We start from the raw sequence: 27,500 nt of genomic DNA, 5'->3' as shown, positions 1-27,500 counted from the left end.
AAATGTAAAAATTGGTTGCCTTTGGAACAAGTGGTCAAAATATTACAAGTAAAAATAAAGCAGCCCACCTAGTGGAGGTGGAAAGGAACAAAAGATGAAGCACCCAAAATATAGGACGGATAAGGCCATATAAAGCTTTCATAACTCGGATAAAGGGAAAACTGTCACACAAAAAATTTTTGAATAGCTGACTCTCAGCCCACACTTTAGGGTGAAAACCTTGTGTACTAAATTTTTATTCCACTGAACGATTAGCACATTGTTAAAGATATTTTTCCTCAATTCTGACCATCCTTGACATTCACCTCTTTCCAGATTAAATCTTATTTCATGTACCACAGAATTTTAAAGTTTCGTTCCAGAAGGATCACATTATAGAATGATCTTCCCAGTATTACAGTCCAATCATTGCGAACAAATTCTTTTTTTTTTTGTCAAGCAGACGCACATGCATAATTTTATAATATAATTTCCTTCATTCCGTTGGGGTTTCTACATTATTTCTCCAATACACACCAATCTTTGCGTTTGTATTTCCTTTCTAAATTGGGTTACTTTACCTATTGGAGCCTTCCGCCTACAGAATTTTGATTTTGCAGGTGAGGTGAACATAGTTATATATATATAGTTATATATATATATATATATATATATATATATATATATATATATATGTGTGTGTGTGTGTGTGTGTGTGTGTGTGTGTGTGTGTGTATGTATAGCATCATAACATGGCGGCTACCAATGCATTACATATGCGTTAATCCATATAGGTGTTGAAAGAAAAAATAACGGATGGTGGCAATATAAGAGAAGAGGTGGATAGCGATGCATGTGGAGCAAGAAACAGGGTGAATGAAAGAGAACTGGAGTACATGTGGAAGCCAAACTTTGGATGTATGAAAGAATTGTTGAGCCAAATCTCCTTAATGGAAGTGAAGCGTTATGTCGCATTTGAATAAAATAAGAGAGAATGAGTCAGAAGAGATGAATTGTTTGTGAATTATATTTAGCCTAAAGGGAACTGAAAGGGTGAAAAATGTAGACAAAGAGGTAAATAGCTGAAAGGAAGGATTTTGAGATTTTTCGATTAGGTGGAAAGAATGGCGGAGTATGGTTGGGGAAAAAATGTAGATTCGAAAGGGCGAGGAGGAACAAGAAGGAAGGCCTAGATAGGACTACATAGATGAAAGTTTTGGAAAGGAGGACATTTTATGACCAGAAAGAGTGAGAAAACGTCCAAAAAACAGGTGAATGACGAACCGTGATTGTAGGGGGCTAAACGTATTACTGATGATTTTTGCGTGGGCAAGTGAAGTTTCTAGTAATGTGGTAATTCTCTGCACAAGTGTCATCCACGACACAGCATATAATGTATAAATACGGCAGTAACATTGTTTAGATATTCTTGGTAAACGAAACAGCTTAATTAATATACAGTATATATATATAATGTGTATGTTTGTGTGTATGGGTGGATGGGTGTGTGTGTATAATACTTAGAATTCTGTTTTTAAAATTTATTTTAAATATTGTGATCGTATGCCACAATACTGAAAATTATGACTTAATTGTAATATTGTATTCTTACACTTTAAAGTTTTCAGTTTTTATGCAGAATGTTGTAAATGGTATAATCATCCTTAACTGTAGATTATGAGTCGAACCTGTTTGGTAAATCAAAGTAATATACAGTATACTATTCTTATAGCTGAGAGAGAGAGAGAGAGAGAGAGAGAGAGAGAGAGAGAGAGAGAGCAATCAAGGGTAAAAAAGAAAGGTGGAGACAAATTTATTTTAACGTAAACAGTTAACAAAGCTGATAAAGACCAAGCAAAGAATTTATGCTACTCGCCCATTTCCCTGCCTTCACTCTTCCTCTTGTATTTCATCTCTTTAGACCTGTTCTAAATAAAACAATACGTTACCCTTTCCGCCAGCTTTTACATAAAAAAAAAGCATAAAACAAAATACCAGTCAGACTTTTCCGATACATGTAAAGCTATTTGAGGAACCGAACACGAAAAATCATGTAGAAATTCATAGTTGCAGTGCCCGTGAGATTCCACTGCAAAATTTAGGGTATATGAAGAAACACTGCCAGAGGTCAGAAATGTAATTGCATGTGTAGATGAAATTGTCTTACTTGCCCCCTCAGCAATATTGCATCAAATGATGATAGGTATTGCAAATGAAAAAGCCTCAGGTTGCCAACGAAATTAAATTGAGACAAACTGATGGATTTATTGTTAGGAAGAATGTACACGAGTGGAAAGAGGAGAGTTTTTCCACGAGCCTACAAATTATTCGGAACATTTTTATGAAATGTATTCTACCTTACATTTGCCTACAAATAAGGAAATTTCAGCTCCATGAAATATATATTTATACTTTTTAGTGCAAATATTGTTTCTTAAATGTAAAATTCCTGGGAATTTACCTGAGCTATTGTAAAATTAACGATTTTTGTGGAATTGGAACTTGCATAATGTCATGTGCTTCGGTCTGGGGATTTCTTTTTTGACGGAAGTAGTAAGAATCCAAGATGGAAATAAAAAATAAATAACAATCGTGCCAAGACCGTAACTTTAACCAATGGGTTTGATACTGTCTGGCCTATTATAATAATAACATAGTATCATTTACAAGCAATACTGAACTGAAAACCAATTAGACAAAGATAAGCCGTCTCAAGGTCGTGAATAAATCCAGTAGTGTCACTTGCGAGAACACTAGGCTGACCGTAATTTATTTTGAAGGTAAATTGTACAGTATTGTATAACACCTGGGAATTTTATATAGTATGAGCACTATAAAATGGCGTTATTAAGCTTATCAGCTTAAAAATATAATATATAAATATAATATATATATATATATATATATATATATATATATATATATATATATTTATATAAATGAATATATATATATATATATATATATATATATATATATATATATATATATATATATATATATATATATAGAAATATAGATATAGATAGAAGAGAGAGAGAGAGAGAGAGAGAGAGAGAGAGAGAAATCATTCATACTTAACTACAGAGCCTCAAAAGGATCTACATTTCTTCGGGAAGTCTATGATACAGTTAAAATTTAATGCAATAATTGCATTATATTCAACGATTTTGTTATAGTAATTCTTCCAGATATCTTTCTTCTAGATGGATTGTGCATTTATTGATTATATCTCTCTTGTTTACTTTAAATATCCAGTGTTACTTCTCGTTTTTTTTTTTACTCATGGTACCTGGCCTTGATTGTTCGGATTTTTATCATTACTTTCCTTAATGTAACACATAAGTGATGAAAAATAATCTTCATTCGCTGATAAAACTACTCAAAACACAGACACTGGTAGTATGAAATATAAGCATAAATACTACTCTTACAACACCCAGTGCCATTTCAGTTATGAACATGGGAACTTCAGGAGAGAGAGAGAGAGAGAGAGAGAGAGAGAGTTTTTTTCCCCTTCGCACACACCGACCATTTCCTCTCAAGCCACCTCGTTCCTTCTCCCTCTTTTCCAAGGGAAGCGATGCCCTTTTAAGCCGGTATCACTTTGTATCAGGGTGAACTGCAAAAAAAAAAAAAAAAAAAAAGAGGAAAGAAAAGAAAAATCTAATACTTTCCAGTCTTCCCTTTCCCTGAATATGTTCCAGTTTTACATGAAACACTGCGAATGGATTGTTCCGGATTACTCCTCGATGATTTCGCCCTGTGACAACTATTGACGGAGCGATGTTTTTTAAAGGCCAATAAATTGTTGTGGTGCATATGACCGGCTTCGGGTTATTTTTCAGCAGAGACCCGATTCTCACTTTTATGCTGTGGCTCTGTTGGCTCGCTTTTATTTCTCTGGGAGCGGTTGAAATGCTTTTTTTATTGTTTTATAAGAGGCAACTATTTGTTCGGTTTAATTCCTTTCTTTCTTTACAAGTGATAACTGTTTTTTGTTTCTTGATTTTATTTATATACTGGTCGGTTTTCTGTATTTTATTTGTTAGTAGCTTTTATTTCGGTTTTTCAATAAATCGTTAGTGTCATTTTTACTAAATGTATTTTTTTCTGCTTTCTCCTTGAGGGTAAATTTTTTTGCTCTTTCCTTATTAGTGGTAACAGTTTCTTTTTTTTGTAAGTGATTCCAACTTTTTATAGCTAGTAATATTTTTTATCCACAACAATTTTTTACTGGCCTGTCTCCCTAGATATAAAGATCTCTATAAAGTACTCTTACGATTATACAGTTTACGTACGAATATTTTGGTTCATTTGTAAAAAATTACATCTAATATGTGCATTTGAATGCTAAGAAAACACTCGATGTGAAAAATAAATCTATGCAAGCAGATAAAGCAACCAAATAATTAGCAAGGAATCGGGAATTTCCAATTAATTTCATGAAAAAAAATTGTAAATGATTTATATAGATCTCTGAGCGACTTCTGATGATAATTTCTCATGTGGGAAAAAACATAAAAATTCCCTCTCACAGCAATTAAAATGATAGAAGTCGTTGTCGTGTTAGTAGTGGAAGGAGCCTATAGAAGTAATTAGTGTACTGTTAACGCTAATTATGTAACACTAAATATATTGCATTAAAAATTATGAAGAACAACTTCAATGAGTAAATATGTAAAGATGTATAATAACTTGGAAACCGAAGGTGGCTAGTTTTTCTTACATAAGAAATTATCATCAGAAGTCGCTTAGAGATCTATATAAATCATTTACTTTTTTTTTTTATAAAACTACCTGGAAATTTCCAATTCCTTGCTAATCATTTGGTTACTTTATCTGCTTGCATAGATTTATTTTTCACACTGAATGTTTTCTTAGCATTCAAATGTACATATTAGATGTGCCTTTTGACAAATGAACCAAAATATTCGTACGTAAACTGTATAATCAGAAGAGTATTTTATAGATATGTTTATATCTTGGAAGACAGGTCAATAAAAAATTGTCATGGATAAGAAATTTTACTGGCTGTAAAAAGTTGGAATCACTTATAAAAAAAATTGTTACCACTAATAATGAAAGAGCAAAAAATTTACCCTCAAGGAGAAAGCAGAAAAAATTATATTTAGTAAAAATGACAATAACGATTTATTAAAAAACCGAAATATAGCCAAAGAATTATGATGACTTTGATGTGTTGTCAACGATTTTCCCTCTGAGAGGGAAAATCATTGACAACATATCAAATTCATTATAATTCTGTGGCTATATTTCAACGTATTATAATATAATAAAAAAAATAATACTTTAGTGGTGATTGTGGTGGAGGCTGTGGTGCTAATAGTAGTATTAGTAATTAGGTTGTGCAAAATTATCTGCTAATTTGAGAACAGAATGTGAATAAATGGGGAATTGCAAAGAAATAAAACACAGAACGTCTGCAAAAGATAAACGAATAAGCGATCTTGATGTAGCGAGGTATCTCTTTTAAGTGCCAAGGGAGTGAAAAACCAACTGCAGCTGGAGCATTTGCTTTTCATCAAACAATAATATACCAAAACATGTTTACAGCTGCAGGTATCTTAAATGATTTAATATATTTCTTAAATAATGTTAGGTATACATAAGCAGATATAACGCTATTCCAATTGTCCCTTCCAGACTACAATCTCTCTTGCAAGTCAGTGAACTGAAATATTTAGTTCCCGCCTACATAATAATTATTTTACGCTGAAAGTGTTAGAAATATTTCAAACGAACGAATGTCTATGAGTTACAAACAGAAACCTATATAAACATAAATATATGTGCATAGATAGATAGATAGAAGTTTACTGATCACAACATAATACAGTTATTAAAATTACAAGCTCTTGAATATGGTCCAACAAAAGCACATCAAAATGGACATATAAACCTTTAGAATAAGTAAAAAAACACATCTAGATCTAGAACTCTTGAAACCAAGTACTTTGATATATATACATATATATATATATATATATATATATATATATATATATAGTATATTTATATATATATATATATATAAGTATATGTATATATATTTATATATTTATATATATAATATATATATATATATATATATATATATATATATGTATATATATATATATGTATATATATGTGTATACATAATGTATGTATGTATATATGTATGTACATATATATGTATGTATGTGTATGTGTGTGTGTGTGTGTGTATAATATGATTTTATTAAAATGAAAGCAACCTTTTTGCAACCGCGTTATAATAAAAAGGGTAGTAAAACACTAACAACATTAAATAATCATTCCATCCCAGCAACTGAATACGAGCGTCCGCACAGAGTAAATGATTGGAGATAATGTCAAAGTTATATTATTTGAATAAATGTCTATCATTAAAACTTTATATTACTATTGCTGGCAATTTCAAATTACTTATAGCTTCTGTAGTCGTCTATTACAATGATATACTTGGTATGATTCGGCATTTCTACAGGATGGGTCTATGGAATTACCATAATTGGTTCTCTTCTAATTACCTAGTTATCTGTTGTTATTTACCGTACGCCGTACGTCATTTATTGTAATGAATCTTGCTTGTGTTCGGGCGTGGGTGCATGTCTGTTTAAGTTTCAGTGGAGCGAAGGGATTTATTAGTTTTCAGTTCCTGACATGGAATTTTTTTATGCCTAGGTCTATGGTTGAATTGTAATCTATGTACTGAAAATGTCTTGTTTTCTGAACTCAACCATCATTTTGGAAAACTGAGTGGTCTTTAAACTTAAAATAGGTGCCGTCTAAAAGTGTGCTATGAAAATGACGAGTTTCTAGTTTTTTTTTTTTTTTTTTTATGTTCCAACATAATTTATATTTTAGCCCATTTACTGGCATTTCCTGATTCGTTAACTTTTCACACGGTGGTTTGTCAGCAGTAAGGAAAAAAGTCAAATATCACAAACAAACACATTTTTTGGACTGACCTTGCTCATTTTCACTAAGATTTGTCCATTTCGGCATTTCAGAATCAGAAGATGTACAAATTCTTCCGCTACATAATCCATTTCTCTGATAAAGAGAATCACTAACAATTTTAGAAGAAGCACTATAAGTCCGATATATTTTCCGTATAGTTGGTTTGGACTTCATTTAGCGTCTCTCATTATACATTTAATCCTATTCTCAAGGACGGGATCAGCAAATTTATTCAGTGGAGAACCCACTTTCATTATTGGTGACATGGCAGCATTAAGTTCGGAATGAACAAGTTCATTTGTGGTTGTCATTGTACAATGTTTTCGTTGAGTTCACTTGAGCTAATGCAGGAGTCGGGGTCCAGCATGACGGTATTCCTAAAATTCTCTTTCAAGCCCTCTGGTTATTACGGAAATGCCATGACCCTTTGTATAATGGAATTCATGCCAGTGCATGCCCCAACGGTTGATGTTCTTTATCCAATTGTGCAATTTATTTTTAATAACAATAGGCTAGAGAATACATGGTGCAGTGGGTGAACAATATTGTTACCGTCACAGTTACTTAATGTTATTTCCATGTATGTACAGTATATATATATATATATATATATATATATATATATATATATATATTATATATATACATATATATATATATATATATATATATATATATATATATATATATATATAAATATATATATATAAACATTCATCAGCATTTTTGTTAAGTCAAAAATACTTATGATGTTTACAGAGTAGCACTGTAGAGTTAAAGTTTTTTATATTTCCTCTCTTTTTGGTTCATCCATTGTCTAGAAAATCAATTAACTTTCGCAGAGCTTTTTTACAAAAAAATTTTTTGCGTCATGACAGTTGTTTTAGAACTATTGCCTTCATGTAAGTTTTAAGTTTTATATATATATATATATATATATATATATATATATATATATATATATATACATATATATATATACAGTATATATATATATATATATATATATATATATATATATATATACATACATACATATATATATATATATATATATATATATATATATATATATATTATATACCTATACACGTATGAATAACTCTGAAAATGTTACCACTGATAAAAAAACAGGTTAACCATTCATACTGTATTATTACTAACACCGGCGTGGGAATTTTCAATGAACCACATTTTATTACTTTTTTCTGTTATTAATTTCTTCGGGTCACGACACACCATAAAAGTCGTAAAATGGTAAAACGTACGTTCATCCATTTTAATCTCGAAAAATTTTAATATATGTCATTACGGTTTTCACTGTAATTTCGAATATCTCATTGCTTATAATGATAATGTGAATAATGACTGAGTTATAAGGTTAGTAAAAAATCATGATATACTGACAGCCTCACGATGAGCTTCCACAGCCCTTGAAAGCCGACGTTAAGTGGTGCCATGACATCTTTTCCACTTTCCCGTAGTGAGAACAGGAAAGCCCTTTTGCTGTGCACAACCAAGAGCGAGCTAATAAGGCGCTAAACACCAAACGAACCTTATCCATTGCATCAAATAGATTGCAGAACGAAGTGTATTATCCTCACCCATCACCTAGGAGACCCTGAATAACGAATACCCGAGTCAACACCCAATCCCCCACATAAACCACCCCCATCCCTCCCCCCTACCCCCTTCACCGTATGTCAGCAATCCACAACAGGCAACAACGCCGTTCTTCTTCCTTCCTTCCTAATAAGTAGAGTCTTGAATAAAGAGTGGCTATCGCCGTTATCCGTCAGTATAACACTGACGCCTATCATACAGGAAAGCAGAGAGCTTATCTGCACTCCCTCGGGAGACTTTCCTCCCTTAATGCGCTCTGAATTATTCCAGACTCTCTTGAGGTGTCTCCAGTCGGCGGGAAGAACCGGGAGGCTGGAAAGTGAGAAATCCAGCAATAAACTTCCACAAGATGCAACTCTATTTCAAGAAGCTGCGGCCTAGGATGGGTTGCTCGCATTAAAATTATGATGGGCACTACAGTGTCTTGTTTGTGAGGTACATGATTTCATACAAACATCCGTTGCATTTCTTTTTGTATCCATCGTGAACTAATGGGGTTCATAAGTATAAATATTATTACTACTTATTTTTGCCACTTTTTTATCTGATGCGCAATGATGTTTAACAAAAATTTATCACAACTTCCATACGTTAGTATCTCTTGGCTTCAGCCATACCTTCCTTGCATTCATTTTGGTTACCGTAAATCTGTTTCGTCTGTTACCAGGAATCATAATTATATTTCAGGTGCAACCTCTATTCTTAGGCACTACGTCTTATCACGTTGCAAGGCCTTGAGTTTCCTGTACATTTACACATAATTGTGCTTGAATTATTGACCTAACTATGAATTGCAGGAGAAGGGCTTCAACTGTACGGCATTTTATCAAGATAAACTGAATTTGAAATTCTTGACATTTTTGTCTTAATGAAATGAAAGTGAATGGTTTGTTGCCCGCGCCATTTTAGTTACATACCAATAATTATTTCTTCAAATGACTACGGTCCTGTCTATAAATGAGGCAAGATTTTTTTTTATCTTTCAGGAGTATTCAGGCATATTAAATTAATGGTTAAAAAATTTGTTATTTTATAGTAAAATTTCAAATGATCGGGACAGACGCCAAAGAATAAAGTTACCACCAGTATTTCAATAAACTATCTTATAACAGTTTCCGGTGTCTTTGGCGAAACATTATTTAATATTGTCAGTAAAATTTGAGTGGATAACAGTCTCATTGAATTTTCGAAGAGCTCATCCAGAGCAGACCTCAATTCAGAATAACAAACGAGAATATGTTGAGATCATATCCTGTTTATGCTCATAATATTAACTATAACCAAATCTTGTAAAATGTAAAATTGAGTAAATAGTTACTCTAACTTTGAAAAGCATAAATAAAACCCAAAAATCTCTCATCGGTGAGGTTTTGGTCTCAGAAATGCTTATATAACCAGTTGCATCAACCAAAGGCAATTTCTAAGAGAATTCTATCACAATTCAACCCCCATCTATCGAATCTTTCCAATCGATTGATGAAACTAGACCACCGCCTTATATTCCCCTTTTTCGCCGGGTTGAAAGCTCTTAGATATATACATATAGCACTCGGCGTGAGGGAAGCAATAATATATCATTGATGGGCATTCGATAATTCCTCTACTATATTATGAGAGAAAACGCCGGCTGTATTAATCCATCCCCAAACTTGGTCTAGTCAGCCGGACGGTGTGCTAAGCCCCCCAATAACACTCAGGAGGACCCAGCCGACTCAAGACAAATCACAGCTTCCTCATTCAGAATTATACTGCATTTCCACTATTAATGCGATAATCTGCCTAACGCTGTCGAAACTGGCAAACCCAACGTATCTTAGCCAAACATCACCCCTACCGGCCCCTTCCCCAAGATCTCCAGAAAACGCCCTCCCTCCTCCGGTTCCTTCTTCTTCGCCTCCCTCCTTCTCAACGTCCTCCCCAATCCCCTCCCCGTCCCTTCAACTCGCCCTTTCCGTCACTAAGGGCTTCTCCGCTCCTCTCCATATAATCAGTTTCTCTCCCCCTCTTTCTTTGGCTGAGTATTTCTCTTCCCCGCCTCGCGCGTACCATCTGCGAATTTTGTTCCTAATCTGCCTCTTGTTGGGAGATTATTTATTCTTATTCAGCTCGTCTATTCTGCTTCTTCATCTCCCATCATCGTCTCAGAAATCAGCTCGTTACCCCTTTTCTTATTTATGCCCTTTACCGCTTACCATATAGTGGTGCAGGGTTGATAAATGTAGCGTAACCTCTATTTCCCTGAAGAAAAGAAGGTGTAAAAGCGAAGCATTTCACTAAAAACCTACATAGGAGTTGAAGATAACATGCTTTAGTAGAGCGGCAGCTACTGCAGTTCTAAAAGTAAGCCATCGTCAGTATAAAGCTACAGATGATGATGATTAGGCAATCTATAATTGGTAAAATGCTATAGATGATGCTAAGAAAATTTAATACCAGTTTAAATAATCTATCGGGTTATAAGTATATTGTGGCAAGAAGAGAGCGATTACGTTAAACATTTAGGCGATTATGGTTAGATAAGTAACCCGTTAGTGGCAGAATTATACCAATGAATAAGATTATTTGCTGCCAATAGATATATTTTACATTGTCGTATGAAAGATGTTTCTTGTAAAATCTAAGACGGTACAAGGAACTTTGAAAACAGGAATAATTCTGTACTTTTAAACCTTAATGTCCAGTATTTCACTTTGATATCTTTTTATTACATTTTATACTGACATACAAACACCTGTAAGAACTATCGCTATTTTCCTTATTATAAAAAATTGACTTTACGATGGGAAATCTTGAACCTCCTAAGCTTAGTAAGCTGCCCTATTAAAACCATGAACCTAAGCATTGGATATTTTGACCGTTTATTCCTTACTAACTTCAATCCTTGAAACACCCCGTTCATTTTCTTACCTCGAGCTCTTTACCATCATCATCTGTTCAAGAGCATGGCTAACACCATGGAGGAGAAAGACTTGAGCATATTGCAGCCAGGAATAAGTCTGTAAAGATCTTACACACCTTTTGCATAAACATACAAGACGTGTAGGTTCTTTTCATTGTGCATATATACTGATATATGCATGCATACAAACGTGCGCATATCTCACTCACACGCACACAGACATACAGTATATATATATATATATATATATATATATATATATATATATATATATATATATATATATAATGTATATATATATATATATATATATATATATATATATATACTATTATATATATGTTATATATATATATATATATATATATATATATATATATACTATACACACACACACACACACACACACATATATATATATATATATATATATATATATATATATATATATATATATATATATATATATATATATTTATATATATATATACATATATATATCCAAGATATATCCAAGATGGGGGGCAGAAGGTGTTACACTTCTGCTTAATAACAGAGCATTGCAATAATATCTAACCTTATTTCCCTGGTTCCACGTATGATCTTAGAGGCTTACAGGTCAACGACATTTGACTAAGTTCGATAGTCACCAGTCCAAGTACTGACCAGAGTCAATGTTGCTAAACTTCACTAATCATGAAAGAATTAGAATGTTGCAGAAATAGGCAAAACTGGAAATGTCATGAAATTTAAAAGAAGTAATTTTCTCTGCTTTTAACTGTCAGTTTCAACAAATGTATTGTCAGTTACTCCAATTATTTTTCATTTCATAACATTTAACACTAAAGTCAGCATAGACCTATCATATGAAAGCAATGCTAGTTGAATAAGTTAGCAAGTAGCCAGGCCAATAAAGAATCCTCGAACTTGCTTGACTTTACAGAAATCAATTAAAAATTCCCTGTCAGAATGAGATCCTTTAATAGCACCCAGCCGCAGTTAGCTGATTAGACAAAATTCTTATATTATTTCACCTGCCAACTAGCGTCGCACCAACAACGGTCACACCGCCGGCGTGGGGGATATAAGTTCTCATCGGAGCCACTCAAAAGAAAGTAATATCTCGGGAGCGTTCGTCTGGTACAATAATGTCTGAAATCTGCGAGAGCAGTCCCCGGGTGAACATGTTACTTGCATTAGGAAGGCCGGCGATCCGTAAGGCTTTATTGAACCATGGGGGCTATCACAATTCTTCGTTCGTTATCGTCGGTTCGTGGCGACTTGGCTTCGAATCGCCTGCCCGCACACACATCAGGGGTCACGAATGTATCACGAATATCTGCTGCTGCCTTTCCTAATAGTAACTGGAGTTTTCCTTTTCCATTAGACAAAATTACGCTTGGCTCAAATATTTATTATGATTGCAACTATTCTTCGCAACAATTTGACACTGTCATACATATGCAATGCGTGTATGGAGATACACACAACTATTATATATATATATATATATATATATATATATATATATATATATATATATATATATATATATATATATATATATATATATGTAATATATATATACAGTACGTTCTTTTTAGATCTTCTGAGAGAGGAAGATAAGGCTATACAATCTTTTTGAGAGCCTTTCCAAGATCGGTTCTGTAACATCAACATCTGAGGAGCATCCCATTGATAATGACATTCGTCCATTACCAGAGGAGTGTGGTAATGGCCATCGCCAAATGATTTTCTCTCTCTCTCTCTCTCTCTCTCTCCTCTCTCTCTCTCTCTCGGAAGCTTCTTCGGCGTCCTCCTCGTCCTCTTCTCCCTCGGTCCCCCTTTCCTTCTCCCTTCTTCCTCCACTCATACCCGTATCCAGACCCTAACCCCCACTCAAAGGCCCCCCCCATACAGGTACACTCTACCCCTCAAGGCATCAAGTCTCCCGTTCCTCTTTCTATTATGTATCACTAAGTGGTTTATTGGGGAAGGCGGCGCCCTGGCTCTTCAAGACAATGGGAACAGTACTTTTTTCTCTAGTTACACTTTCACAAAAAATCAAGTTCATTGCAATTGTTATTTATAATATGAAGAATATCCAGTCCTGCCAAACACTGCAGATTAGCCCATTATTGCACTTAAGAATTTCAAGTGTGAATAACGTACAACACATTAGTGGCTACTGAGGAATCTACATTAAGTACGAAAGATTCATATTTTCTACTATTTCAAAACTAAGTGAATCTTACGTTTAAAAACGCCATGAAGTACAAGATGAGATCGATTCATTTCACATTGCACAGAAACTAGAGTAGAAATTACTTTACCCTATCAGGTATTCGCATATCTTGATCTAAAGCCACTAGAAAACTCTATTTAGAAAGCAGTGGTAATAGTTCATAGCCGATGGAAGTCCCTATAAACTAAGGGTGACAAGCCATCATGAAGAACTATAGAAACCAATAATTTCCTAATGGTAAAAAAAGTTTATTCACAACCGATCTACAAAAATAAACGGCGAATCTTTAAAATGAAAAAAATAAATAAATAAATAAAAGCGAATGTGCTAATCTGCCTTTTTTCCGCATTACAATTAATATCCAATTTTGCTCATCCTGTACTTAATGTTCTCTTTACACACATAGTTTTATCCTATACCTACAAAGCTGAAGCTAATTTAGTTTTTGCTGGACAATTCTAACAGAGAAATGGATTAAAGTGGTCGGAAAAAGACCTTAGTTTGATAATAATAATAATAATAATAATAATAATAATAATAATAATAATAATAATAATAATAATATATTTCTGAGATATAGAGGTAAAATAACTCTCTTTAATTTCAAGTACACAGTTAGGAGTTTACCATAAGAGACCCTTAACTGCAATAAAAGCCTTACGATTTTTCATTCAAGTATAAACTTGTCTAGTGATTATATATTCCGATACTATTTTCATAGCTTTTAAGCTAAAATAGCATGATATTAAAATTCATAATGTTAGAGAGCAAAAGGTTAACCTTTTTTCTCAAATAAAGGGAGTAACTATGTTTATCTGTGACAACTTGGATTTTTTTTAAACGAAATGAAGGAATGTCACGCGATGATCTTAAGTACATTACGATATTTAAAAAAAAAAATTTTTCAGTTAAAATAACGGGAAAATATTCTTCCCACTTGCACAACAGTAACGTAAACCACGTGTTCCAACATTTGATTTTAGATATTGTCTACCGACCGGATTCGAGCCTTAGTTGACGCATGCGGGTTCTCTCTCTCTCTCTCTCTCTCTCTCTGTGGTGTTCCAGCCGGAGTGGAAATAACTGCAACAACATTACGAATCTAACGTGATGTCATCCTCACAATCAGTTTAAAAGAATCTATAGCAAGTATTTTGCGCTTTCTTGTCTAATTAAACAGACAGATAACTTTATATACATATATATTTTAATGTCTTTATTGACACTTAAGTTTATCATTGATAGCATCTGGATAGCAATCAAGATAAGACTTACACTGTCTATATTATCGACAGTATTTTGAATGCTGTCAGTGAATATGCTCGTAAGGATATCAATTACAGTTTAAATCAATCAATCTGAATTTACCTGCTCCATATAAAAACAGCGACAGCCTAATATCACAAGCGACTAAAACACCTGAGTGAAAATTATATATCGTAGCTTTACGTACCAATAACAAAGACACAACCCATCAATTATTTTGGTCTAAATACAAATTAATATCCAAGTTTGTTGACAATCCAAGTGAAAGTTAGTAACCGAAATCACCAATAAGTACAAGAAATGTTTATAAGAAATAATGAGGTAAATGAGTGGGTGAATGTATACAGGTTTCCCTGTGGTGACAAATACTCATGAGAAAGAAAGCATACAAAATGTTTCCTCTTTAGTATAATGGCACATCTAAGAATAAAGTGAAAAAGAAATACACGAGAGTAAGTGAAGGCATAAATAACAAAAGAAAGCTTAAATGGAAAATTTATGACTTTAGATTCCGAAACAAAATGTGGTAGACGTCCAAAATAAGGAAAATTCCTAGTACACGTCAAATTATCACAAAAGAATTGATCGATATTTAAGAAAACTAATTGTACAAACAATCAAGTGAAGACAAATATAGCTAAAGCATATTCTTATAGCTTGAAGCCAAATTATATTCTGATTAATTAAAGATGTACAATATTATACTGTATCTTGAGGGCTACCGTTGTCTACTCTGCTAGCCGTTACTACGCCGTCAATGAGCGTAGCTGTGAGTGAGCCCGCAGTTACCAGAGAGAGAGAGAGAGAGAGAGAGAGAGAGAGAGAGAGAGAGAGAGAGAGGAGCGAATGGAGGGGGTAGATGGGTGAGGAGCCCTGCTGATATAGGAGAGGGGGGGGATTCGGAGGGGTGAACCTCGAGATATTCATTTACAAACTGGACATGTAGACTTTGGAAGAACTCTTCCGCTCAAATTAACACCCTTACTTGTATCACCTGTTTACAAGACATGACGACCAGTGTGTGGGGGATGACAGAATAAGACAGGGAAAAGAGGGTGACAGGGAGAGAAATAGGGGGGAGAGGTGAGCGAAGGGTTATTCCCTCATCTCATCTTGAAGGATCTTTTTCGACGAACGTCAGAGCAACAACAGTACCGAAATCCCTATTTCATTCGTCAACTGCCTTAACGCTGGAGTACAACTCCATGCGGACGCACACACACACATACACACACACACACACACACACTCATTCACAATAGCACACGCACACACGCCGTGATTGCCGGCGAGGAAAAGGAGAAGGGGATGGGTGCAGAGAGTACGGATGAAGAAGAACAGTATATGAAACAACAAAAAGACGGGAATTACCGAAAGATGAGGTAACCGAAACATGACGAAAAACAGAGACGGATTGAAGTGGTAAAAAAAATATGAAGATGAACAGAGTGAAGTTTCAAGTGGCTAAACTGAGGATGGTTGAGGACACGGACTGAGGAGCTTTGTTGAGGACAGGGAGTTGGGGGAAGGGGTAGGGGGTGGGGCTGAGGGTTTGCGCGTGCTAGATTTTGGTGGGAGGACCCAATCTCAGCTTGTCATCAAAAGTGAATTAAAACGTGCTGGGTGTGCGTCCAGCAGATGACCTCCTCCCCCATCCCTTTCCTTTTCCTTCCCCCTTCCTGAGCCCCCCTTCCACCCTTACCTTCCTCCCTTCTCGTTCTAGGCGGCCAGAATAATTGCAGATGTAATTCTAGCTAACTGACCGTCCCTCATCCTTTGTCGGTAATTCACTGGACTCCCCTTCACGTCGGCTTAGCTCGGCGCCAACTTTGCAAGACAGGAAATAGAGAAGGCATTAGGAGATGGCACGAAGGAGATGGCTCCAAGGGCTTAGGAAGGGGATGGAGCCCCCCAATACCTAGATAGGGGAGGGAGGGTGTATGTGTGTGTCTATGTTTGCTTCTACTACAGAGAGAGAGAGAGAGAGAGAGAGAGAGAAGGTTTCCGCTTGCCAGATTGGGGAAAAGGAGTAAGAATAGCTGCAAAACGGAAACAAATGAGGCCGGATATAAAGGGGTCAAGGTAGAGGAAAAGAGATAGAGGGGTACGATAAGAAAAAATCATAAGGAAAGCGTGAAAGGAACGGAAGAAGTGTAAATAAAAAAAAAATGTCGACAAGGGAAAGACAATAACAGATTAAGGAATGTTAAAGAGAACAAACTGTAATTACTGTTCGCGCGCTCGTGTGAGTGCATGTGTACGAGAGAGAGAGAGAGAGAGAGAGAGAGAGAGAGAGAGAGAGAGAGAGAGAGAGATGCTAAGAAAGGGGTAAGAAGGAAGCGGACGGTGTCTGAAGGAACAGGGAAGTGGAGCAAAAATGCGAAGGGGAAGATGAGGTGCAGATTACATGAATGAGTAATAAGAAAGCAGATTAGGGTCAAGGATGTTAAAAGGACGGAATATGTCAATAGCATAATTAGATGAGACACAATCATGTTAAAGGGGAAGAACGAATGGGAAGAACGGAGCAAAACAGGAAGAGAGTGCAGCTTTATTGGAAGGGAAAGCGAAGATTATATAAACTCGAAGTTTGATAACCTTGGGGTGGCCACGTGTGGTCTGAGAACAAGAAACTTTAATGAAAAATATTGAGAACGATAGGGGATCATAACCCACTGAAAAGCTGATGATAGTTCAATATAATAAATAGAAATTTTAGCACCACAAAAAGATACTGAATTATACAGTGAGATAAAAAAAAATGGAAACGCGTCCCCCAAACATCTGGAAAAGCGAGAGAATTTCAAAGGATTAAAAAAGTACTTATTCTAAATCTTAAAAACATCACCGGCTTTTATGAGATTTGGGAGAATGGAAGGCGAGTTGGGTTGGGAGTGAGGGCCGCCATTATAAGGAAGATCCTCTCATAAGATGAAAGTATAGAGAAAAACCCTCTTTAGCCATTCAAATCCTCATGATCCCTCTAGCGAGCGAAACAAGCAGTGGTCTTATGGTTTTAATGAGTGGCGACATTAATTATATAAAAGCAAACAAATTAAATTCTCCTTTTCACCGAGAAAGCGGCATGTGTTGATGTCCCAATAGGCTCAGCGGGATATCCCATTCACCAGGAGACTACAATCCCACTTTTCAAACACATTTCAATTTAATTTACGGTCTGCTATAGTCCTCCTTTCAAAGAGGAGGATTACTTTCAACGTCGCATTGAGGTTTCCAAGGCTAAAAAATATCCTCAAATTTGGGTGATTTTAGTTAAGGGAGAATATTTAAAATCATACGGATGTTTCCCAATGGGAATTAGATGGGAAAATGAACCTTTCCGATTCTCGGATGCTGAGGATAGGCTTGTTTCTAATCTCCTGGACGAATTCATAATGAAAACGGAAGTGAAAATGTTTCTGCCAGAAAGGAAGAGCTGCTGGTTTTCCACAAAACGATTTATTCTAACGATCATTTTATGAACATGAAGCGGTTGTTAAGAGAAGTGAAAAAATACATCTTCATTCAAAATGATTCGCCGCTTTCAATCCCTCATCATCGATAATAAATGAAGGCGTCCCCGAAAACCAAACGTATTGAAATGAACGATAAGGCTTATTCTCCAATAGGCAATCAATTATAATAAAACCTTATCACACCTACGTCCGCTTTCTAATGTCATTTAGAATCTCCCATTAATTTGCAATAATGTGTCTCGAGTGAAATCGTCAAAATAAAGCCTCCGCTGATTGCACAGTCTATTTAAAGCGATGTATTTTTCATCCGCTCGATTAAGCAAAGTGTTAGTTTGGCGAAATCTTTTTTTGGTGCGTTTAATGTTTCGCCAATCGTATTGCTTAAAGTTCAGTAAGTCTCCGCATACGCAACTAGTGCCCAATTTGCACCTGCATGTAATTGACAGTAAAATCTCAACTTAATCCTATTGGATTCAGGCTGTTTATATATCTCCGTTAAATATATTTGCTAAATAACAAGGAAAATGCTTAATAGAGGATTCAGAATTAATTACTGAATACCGAATGTTTACGGAACTTACGTCGCGGGGAGAGCAGAATCTGTGAAAACTGATGAAACTGTTTGTGTATAGTTGACGCAGCGATGACTCTCCACACTATGTGAGAGGATTAGAATGCTGTATGGAAAACGAAGGACACATATTGAGGTTTTTGATAGCCTTGCGGCTCATACATTTTACGTAGTCTTACTGCATTTTACGCTATTTCTCTGCATGCAGTCCTCACACTGGTAATGACGAGTATACAGCTACAGACCAGCTATACGCATTTACTTGAGGACAGATTAATGACTTCACTCTCTGAAACCCAAAGGAGGAATAAAGACTTAATTTTCATCGCCGCTGAAAAGGTTCTGCCGCAACTCTGGCGCCGTTCTAATTATAGGAGCCCATAACCGTTTACAAGGCATTTGAATAAGGTGTGATATGGCGTTTTGGTGACCACTACTATTGGTTCTTTATTGTTCTAAGCATGCAAGTATCTAGGTAGAAAAACATTATCGACGTTACAGATAATAGGTTCAGATACCTACACACGCGTTATATATACGTATATATATACGCATATATATTTACATATATATATAAATATATATACTGTATATATATATATATACTATATATATATATATATATATATATATATATAATATATATATATATATATATATTAAAGGATGTTAACTACCATATGTTGCTACATAGATGTTAATATGCAAAAACACTCACACGCACAAAAACATCAATATTGTGAATGAAACATACATATAAAAATACTCACGTTATAAAACAAATATATATGTGAATGATATATATATATATATATATATATATATATATATATATATATATATATATATTTATATATATATATTTTTCCCCCTAAGGGGGTCGTTGTAAACGGTATTAACTTTCTGTTCTCAGTAAGTTCTCGGTAAGGAAGAGACTGTTAGCCCCAGGCTCTTCTCTACCCAGGCTACGATCCACCACGTACACAACCACATACACATCTGCATGCTATCATTCAAATACGTTGAGGTGTGAAAGGCTCCTGGTGAACTAGCTATCGCAGGTTACATAACAACATACCACTCTTACAAATGCAACCTCTTTCCATTAATACACCAAGACAAGGATTCCATGTCTTATTCTGAGTTCTCAGACTTCCTTGACTTTTATTTTGTTTCAAAAACGGATCTAAACATCAAATTAGGGAACAAACCCTCAAAAATGGAGAATTTCATGAAATCAAGATTATTCACTCAAATTCATACACAGAAAATTCTCAGACTAAGAAATTCATAAATACATGAGGCACTTACTGTGTGCGCGTATTTATGTGTATATCTATATACAGTATATAAATATAAATATACATATATATAATATGTAAAGACACACACACACACACACACACATATTATAGATATAGTAGAGTTTCAGTATTTATCACATATATATATATATATATATATATATATATATATATATATATATATATATATATATATATATATATATATATATATATACTGCGATATATATATATATATTACATATCTATAAAGCATACTGAGGAGTGCCTTATCTATAATATGAATTCGATTTCTGCAGGAAAAACAATAACACTGAGCCAAAGTCTGTAGGACTCTTTCAAAACTATTATCTCTTAAAAATGGGACGACTTGTCAGAACAACTGAAAAAAATTTAAAACACGTGCAACCAGTATATATAAAAAAAAAAATTTTGTAATTTTATAAAAATAAGAATATAGCATTTACCTCTATTTTGACAAGCTTCTTTCATCTCTCTCTTAATAAGTGTTTTTACGGATTTCATGTGTGTGTATGCAACTTAAGAAAAGAAATCCCCAACATATGTATGAATAATCCAAAAGATATTGAAGCACGTATCCCTACCACAAATCTGCTAATTCTAGGATTGGTTTACCATTATTTAAATGAATAATAAATATGAAAGTAAAATAAAGAAATAAAGCACGACAGGATGAAAAATAAAAGAGTAATCAATTATATTTTACAATAAATAAAATAAATTATATAAAAGAGCATTTTCTAAAATTAAATTAGGCTCTCTTTTTTCAAGTACTGTGTCTATTTAAACATTTTCCGGCAGTCTAGTGTCCTTCTCGACTTTCGTATTAACAATTATACAAATCCGCATTTTTACAGTTAACTTCTTCCTGAAGAATTTGCACAAAGACAACACTCCTGGGTTACCTACTACTTTCATCGTTCCACCTTGCATATCTTTTGACATCATATCTATGTATCAGAGGATTGCAAGATTGTGTTACTTGAAAAATCAGGTTACACAAAGTACTAGTCTGATTAACATGCTTCATGTTAAAAACCCTTTCTCGTTTTTCTTATTTATTGAATAGAAATAGCAATGTCAGCTCTCACTTTCCTGTTATTCCCTGGGTCATCCAATTTAAACTTTCCTTATTTACAATATATATATATATATATATATATATATATATATATATATATATATATATATATATATATATATATATATATAAATATATATATATATAATATATATATATATATAAACAGTCAACATGCGTAATCAGTCATTACGCGTAATGACTGAAATTTCAGTCATCACATATGGTAATGCATCTTAGGGGACATTTGATCCCCCAGAGCTAGTATAAACACGGCGAAACAGTGAGTCACCTACAATTGCTCGCCGGGGTTTAGTACCAGTCCCTGGGGTCAAATGTATTTTTGCCGTGTTTATACTAGCTCCTGGGGGGATCAATGTCCTGTGCATTACGCGTGATGATTTTCTGAAATTTCAGTCGTTACGCGTAATGATCACTGATTACGTGTTGACTGTAACATATATAATCCTTCTGTCAACGACGTCTTGAACGCAATTTTCGGGGACGAATCATACATACAACAGCATTCAGCTTAGCCACGATATTTTCTCGCATACCATTAGGCATCCTTTACATTTACTGCTGAAATATATGACTGCTCTAAACAGATGAGCTTTCACTCTGAATATTCTAGTGCATTACACAGGACATTATTAATGATCCTCAAGGGTTTTTTAGTGCGTGATGTTTATGGTACATTTAAGATTTGTTTTTTCCTAATTCCCTAGAATATCTTCTGGACTTCCCACTCAAACCACGGGCTATACCTTAAAAATAACGTTCCAGTAGCATAAATGATCATGATCAATAAGCCATATTCATTACCAGCCATCGATACATATACATAAGTGTCCCACAAACCATATAAATATTTGTTTTTGTATTATCTTCGATGTAAATTGTGCACGCGCACGCATGTGTGTGTGTGTGTGTGTGTGTGTGTGTGTGTGTGTGTGTGTGTGTGAGAGAGAGAGAGTTTTTACTTTCCACACTTAACGTAATACAAACTTATGACTTTTCCATGAAATACTTTTTTAGTCCTCTTAGCTCTCTTTCGTGGCAGGCCTAAGGTTTTATCTGCTCCCCTTATCACTGCATCAGTTAACTCTGCTTTTCCTGAATCATCAACAAAATCATTATTTTTTTTAGGATATCTTTTGTTTTCTTATCTATTTTGGATAAGGAACAACGCTAGTAAAGTTTGTCAAGGAAATATTTATACTTTTTTTTGTATCTCATATTGAATTTATCACAAAGTGTTTCCTTTTTGCAACAACATTTACTTATTCAACCAGTGTGGTACCAACTTTCAACATCCTGCTCTGAATATAATCTCTCTTCTCTCTTGCTAAAATAGTTACTATCTGAAACGTTTCAGCAAGCCATTTTCTTGAACTCATTTTTCATTATTATAATTTCAGTGTAACTTTACAATCCCACGATGACACTAAAACAATTTTTCAAGTCATCACTTTCCCAGTAGTCTTTAAGCTACTGAACCTAAATTCCCTACACGCTTCTCTATTTTTCATAACACCAAACTCTACTGACATTTATTAAGTGGGTTTTTTACATGTGGTATATTGGTGAGATAAGCATTAAATATTATCAACTAGTATGTGTTTAGCCTGCTGCAACATTTCCTTCATAAGCGAATTAAATTTTTCCATAGTGGTTCTGAACTATGTACCTAATTAACCGCTTCATTTAATTTATTCTCCCATAAATCACACATTTATCCATATTATACTTCAAGTGCATAATCTTTAATGAAGACAAATGTTACTGAATATTAATAACAACATTATCTTATTAATCATCTTTACCTAGATCGCTAAAATTCCAGATTTTTACTTGTGCAGAACTATTCATAAGCATCTAACCCAAATACATTAGCAGCGTGTCAACCTCTAAAACGTAGTTTCCTGATACCAAGGAACTTTGGTTCCGTTAACTCTTCCATGCTAACTACCTAGTATTTTCTCGGCCTCCCTCTCCTTCCCCCAACGTATCTCGGATTTATTGTCATCCATTCTTTCCACAGCATCAAAACACCCAATATAACTCTTTCGTATCTTTATATGTCTTACTTTCCCACCCTTTTTAGTCCACTTGTACCTCAACACAGTCACAAGAATTTCAACCGTTATTCTTTCACTAGTAGTCACGTCCACATTCAGCTTCCTCAAATGAGAGTTGGGTTAATAAGTCCTATATTTTTCTTTCACAGGTACTTAATTTTGTCATAAAACGTTTGCTGAGAATCTGCTGTATTCCCGGCTTTAGTTATTCTGCAATTCACCTATCTCATCTTATCATAATCCTTAATATTTACTAGGAAATATCTGTACGAATCCACCACTCTCATTCTTTCATGGACCATGCTAACATTATTTTATCTTCCCTACATCCATGTCATATTCAGTTTATACAAAATATATATAATATTAAGTATAATAAAATTATCCATATTCATCACATGTATATATGAATGCATGTATGATAGTTTGCCAAGAGCACGGTAAATGACATTTTATACTTTCAAATATTAAGCCATGAATAGCTCATTAAAATCAATATCAAATTCTCTGTACCTTGGGAACAATTTGCACCCATAAGAAATTATGTATGAGACTATGCACCAGTTTTAAAAGACTCATTACATTTCTCTTCCTATATATGTATGTATAGGAACCATATCCATATATGTTAAGAATAAAACACTATTAGCGGCGTATATAATAAAAATTCTACAACTCACACCTAAAACTTTACAATTGAGATTATTTTATCAACGAACGAGCAAAATTATACATCACGACCAAAATGGATAAGTAACTACGTACTTGATTGATAATCATTCCATAAAACACTAAATGACTGAGAGAATTACTGTGAAATGATCATCATAAAATCTTCCGTCTGAAGCGGAGATATAATTCACCACCATCTGATATGAATAGGAAGGATAAATTTGTGATTTATTAGTTTTCGAGATTAAGTGTCTGAATTCTGCATGCAATCCGTGAAAGCTAATAAACATGTAAAGAAGAAAATACTGTTTACTGTTTAGCCTATGATCAGTGCTATATTTCTTTAATTTGCGTCCAATTGAAAACGCCCTGGGGAACTGCATTTCAATTTAAATTTAACAAAATAATGATTAACAAATAATATTGAAGCAATCATTCATTCAAAGACAATGTTGTCGAGAGAGAGAGAGAGAGAGAGAGAGAGAGAGAGAGAGAGAGAGAGAGAGAGAGAGAGAGAGAGAGAGATGCTTTACAGACGGACATATAGATGCATAATTACACTCAAACTACATGCACAGAAAAAGGATAACATTTTATTTTTATAAGTTGCAATCCAAGAATTCCTCAACTATTACCATCTAAGGAAGTTTTTAAACTATGGTTCTCTAATTCGTGATGTCTTAAATGTTTCCTTGATTCGTGCATTCTCTTTTTTTATGTGGTTTCGTTTCTCAGAATTTCTTCCTCAATACTTTACTATTTTTCAGAGGAATTTCTATATCTTTGATGATTCAAGTTTATCATAATGAATGTTTCATATACAATGTTCTCCCCAAAAATATTAAAAACTTAATTTCAAAGACGTTATGGCACATTTATTCCGTATCAAAGTTCTCTCCTGCTTTTATTTATTTTTTTTTTTAGTACTACCACGCTGTCTTTTATGTAAGAATATCAAAGTTGGACGTGTAAGTGTATGCAAGGTTTGAAAAAAAATTAAGAAAGGAAAAAGCAAAAGTGCAGATTGTAACCATGATGAAAACTACAGATATTCCATTAACATTTTCGCAATTTGACTTTCCTATTTTGAGCAAAGCAAATAACACGACCAGCTTTTTCTATACCGAACAGTTCAAAGCTGGCTATAAAATTCATGGTGAACGTAAAAACTCTGAGTGTTTTCCACAATTTCTGTTATGTGAATCATTGGTCTTCATGTGATGCATAAATGACTCAGGACAAAAATATACCTACATACCGTATTCCCTATATTTTTCAATTAATTCATTACCAGGGAAAATCTTATTAGAATTTATTATGCTGATCCTACAATAGAAACATTTTGACCAATACTCATTCACCATTTACTTTATTTCTTTCTTATTTAAGCACAGGTCGATACAAGGGACAACTTATCAGTCGGATGATTAATAATATACTTATATAAATCAATGTAATTTCACACAAAGTTACTTCTACTTAATGATAGAAACTGATATTTACTAGACATTTTCAACCTTTCTTTTCGTATTTCTCAGGACTTTGAAGTTCCCCACAATGAGCGGAAACACTAAGATCTTCGTAATTCTAAAGGTAGGTTGTTTTATAATACCCTTGGACTGACTGATTTAATAAATTTCCTGGTTTCACAACATTAAAGGTCATGTTACCAAAAAAATATGTAAGTAAAATATTTTTTATCTCATTAAATCTATAAAATGGCAACAAATACAAAACTTGTAATATAAAAACAAATGAAAACCCTTATACATAATATATAATTATACTCATACATGTATGTATTTCTGTGTGCATGTATGTTGTCTTTCTAACAAGGTTTAAGATAACCTTGTGACTATTATTATCAGAACACTCGATCAAGAAAGAAAAAAGTTAAATATAATTTTTCATGTGAAGAGCGTGTATTCAATGTAAACAACGAGTGAAGGTGCAACTGAATGATATATTACGTTTGCTAGTAAGCTACTATAGTGTGTACAAATAAGCATCCACGTGTGAAGGTTTATAGATAGGTAAAACTGAATTTAGACGTAAAGGGATACATTACAACCGTGTCTACGGAAAACGACCAATTTGAGACGCAATGAGCTTTAGTTTTCTGTAAAAGGAAACTATTGAGATAGCTATTTGTCTGTCCGTCCGCCCTTTTTCTGTCAGCCCTCAGATCTTAAAAACTACTGAGGCTAGAGGGCTGCAAATTGGTACGTTGATCATGCACCTTCCAATCATCAAATATACCGAATTGCACCTCTCTGGCCTCAGTGGTTTTTATTTTATTTAAGGTTTTAGTTAGCCATGATCGTACGTCTGACACCGCTATAGGTGCCAACAACCCATGCCACTATCGGGCTGTAGCTAGTTTCATGGGCCGCGGCTGAGAGTTTCACGGGCCGTGGCTGAGAGTTTCATACAGCATTATACGCTGTACAGAAAACTCGAAGAAACTTGTTTTTTATTATCATTAAGTCGTTATATTGAATAATGTTCTTTTAGAAATACCCTTACATATTCTGATCTATTATGTAGTCGAGTAATCACGAAATTTTAATATGACTTCGACGTATATTTTCCCGTGATTCGTGGACTTTGTGTTGACGCCTTCGTGGATGGAATGTTAACTATTCCCTTCTTTCAAGAGATATTCTGTAGCAAAACTTCATGTTTATTTGATTTGCATAGTATAAAAGACCACCTCATTGCGAGGGACCTAAAGGATACCAATACGGGTTACGAATTTTTTACGCAGTTGAATATATTGCTCACAAAAGCTATACTAAAATCAGAACGAAACGAGCTCTCCGGTGTTGCTGTTTGGGTCCTCTCCACGGGGGTTTAATCTCCGCATATCTGCCAAATCTTTAACAATAACAGGGAGATAAAACCATTTCTCCCATTACAGGTATCTAATATCATCTTTTTCGTTACGCAGAATTCTAAGTCAATTACATAGGGCCACGATTGATGAAGTTTTTTTTATGCAATAACAAGAGACGGAATCAGATTTTTTTGTCAACATGTCATATAATTTTGGTGCTGTTGCCAATATTTCAAACAGCTCCACGTGCGTTTAAATGCGTTTAAGCAGGTTAAACTATCTCAGAGGGCCACTTTTAGTGGTCACGGTATGTTGGAGAGTATTTCCCCTTTCTACAAATATCTTGATTTCTTAATATCATAGGTAAAAAATAAATGTAAATGAAAAAACAAATATAAAGTAAGCTGGACAGTGAAAAATAAACAATCGTATTACAAACAGATCTCTCTCTCTTTTGTT

The 27,500-nt window shown here is 34.2% G+C and overlaps 1 long non-coding RNA gene across 6 annotated transcripts in view; it reads left to right on the top strand.

Moving 5' to 3' along the window:
* The window catches only part of LOC136827629 (uncharacterized), a 218,435-nt gene that overhangs the window by 133,838 nt on the left and 57,097 nt on the right, over positions 1-27,500 (top strand). For all 6 annotated transcript variants that reach the window (XR_010849823.1, XR_010849821.1, XR_010849822.1 and 3 more), the window contains one exon: positions 25,744-25,798. This is a non-coding gene — a long non-coding RNA (uncharacterized lncRNA). The remainder of the gene's footprint in view (positions 1-25,743; positions 25,799-27,500) is intronic.

This window comes from Macrobrachium rosenbergii, chromosome 42, assembly GCF_040412425.1.
Source record: "Macrobrachium rosenbergii isolate ZJJX-2024 chromosome 42, ASM4041242v1, whole genome shotgun sequence".
Lineage (NCBI taxonomy): Eukaryota > Metazoa > Arthropoda > Malacostraca > Decapoda > Palaemonidae > Macrobrachium > Macrobrachium rosenbergii.
The sequence above is the reverse complement of the archived record's forward strand: the minus strand, read 5'-3'. Positions and strand labels throughout refer to the sequence as shown.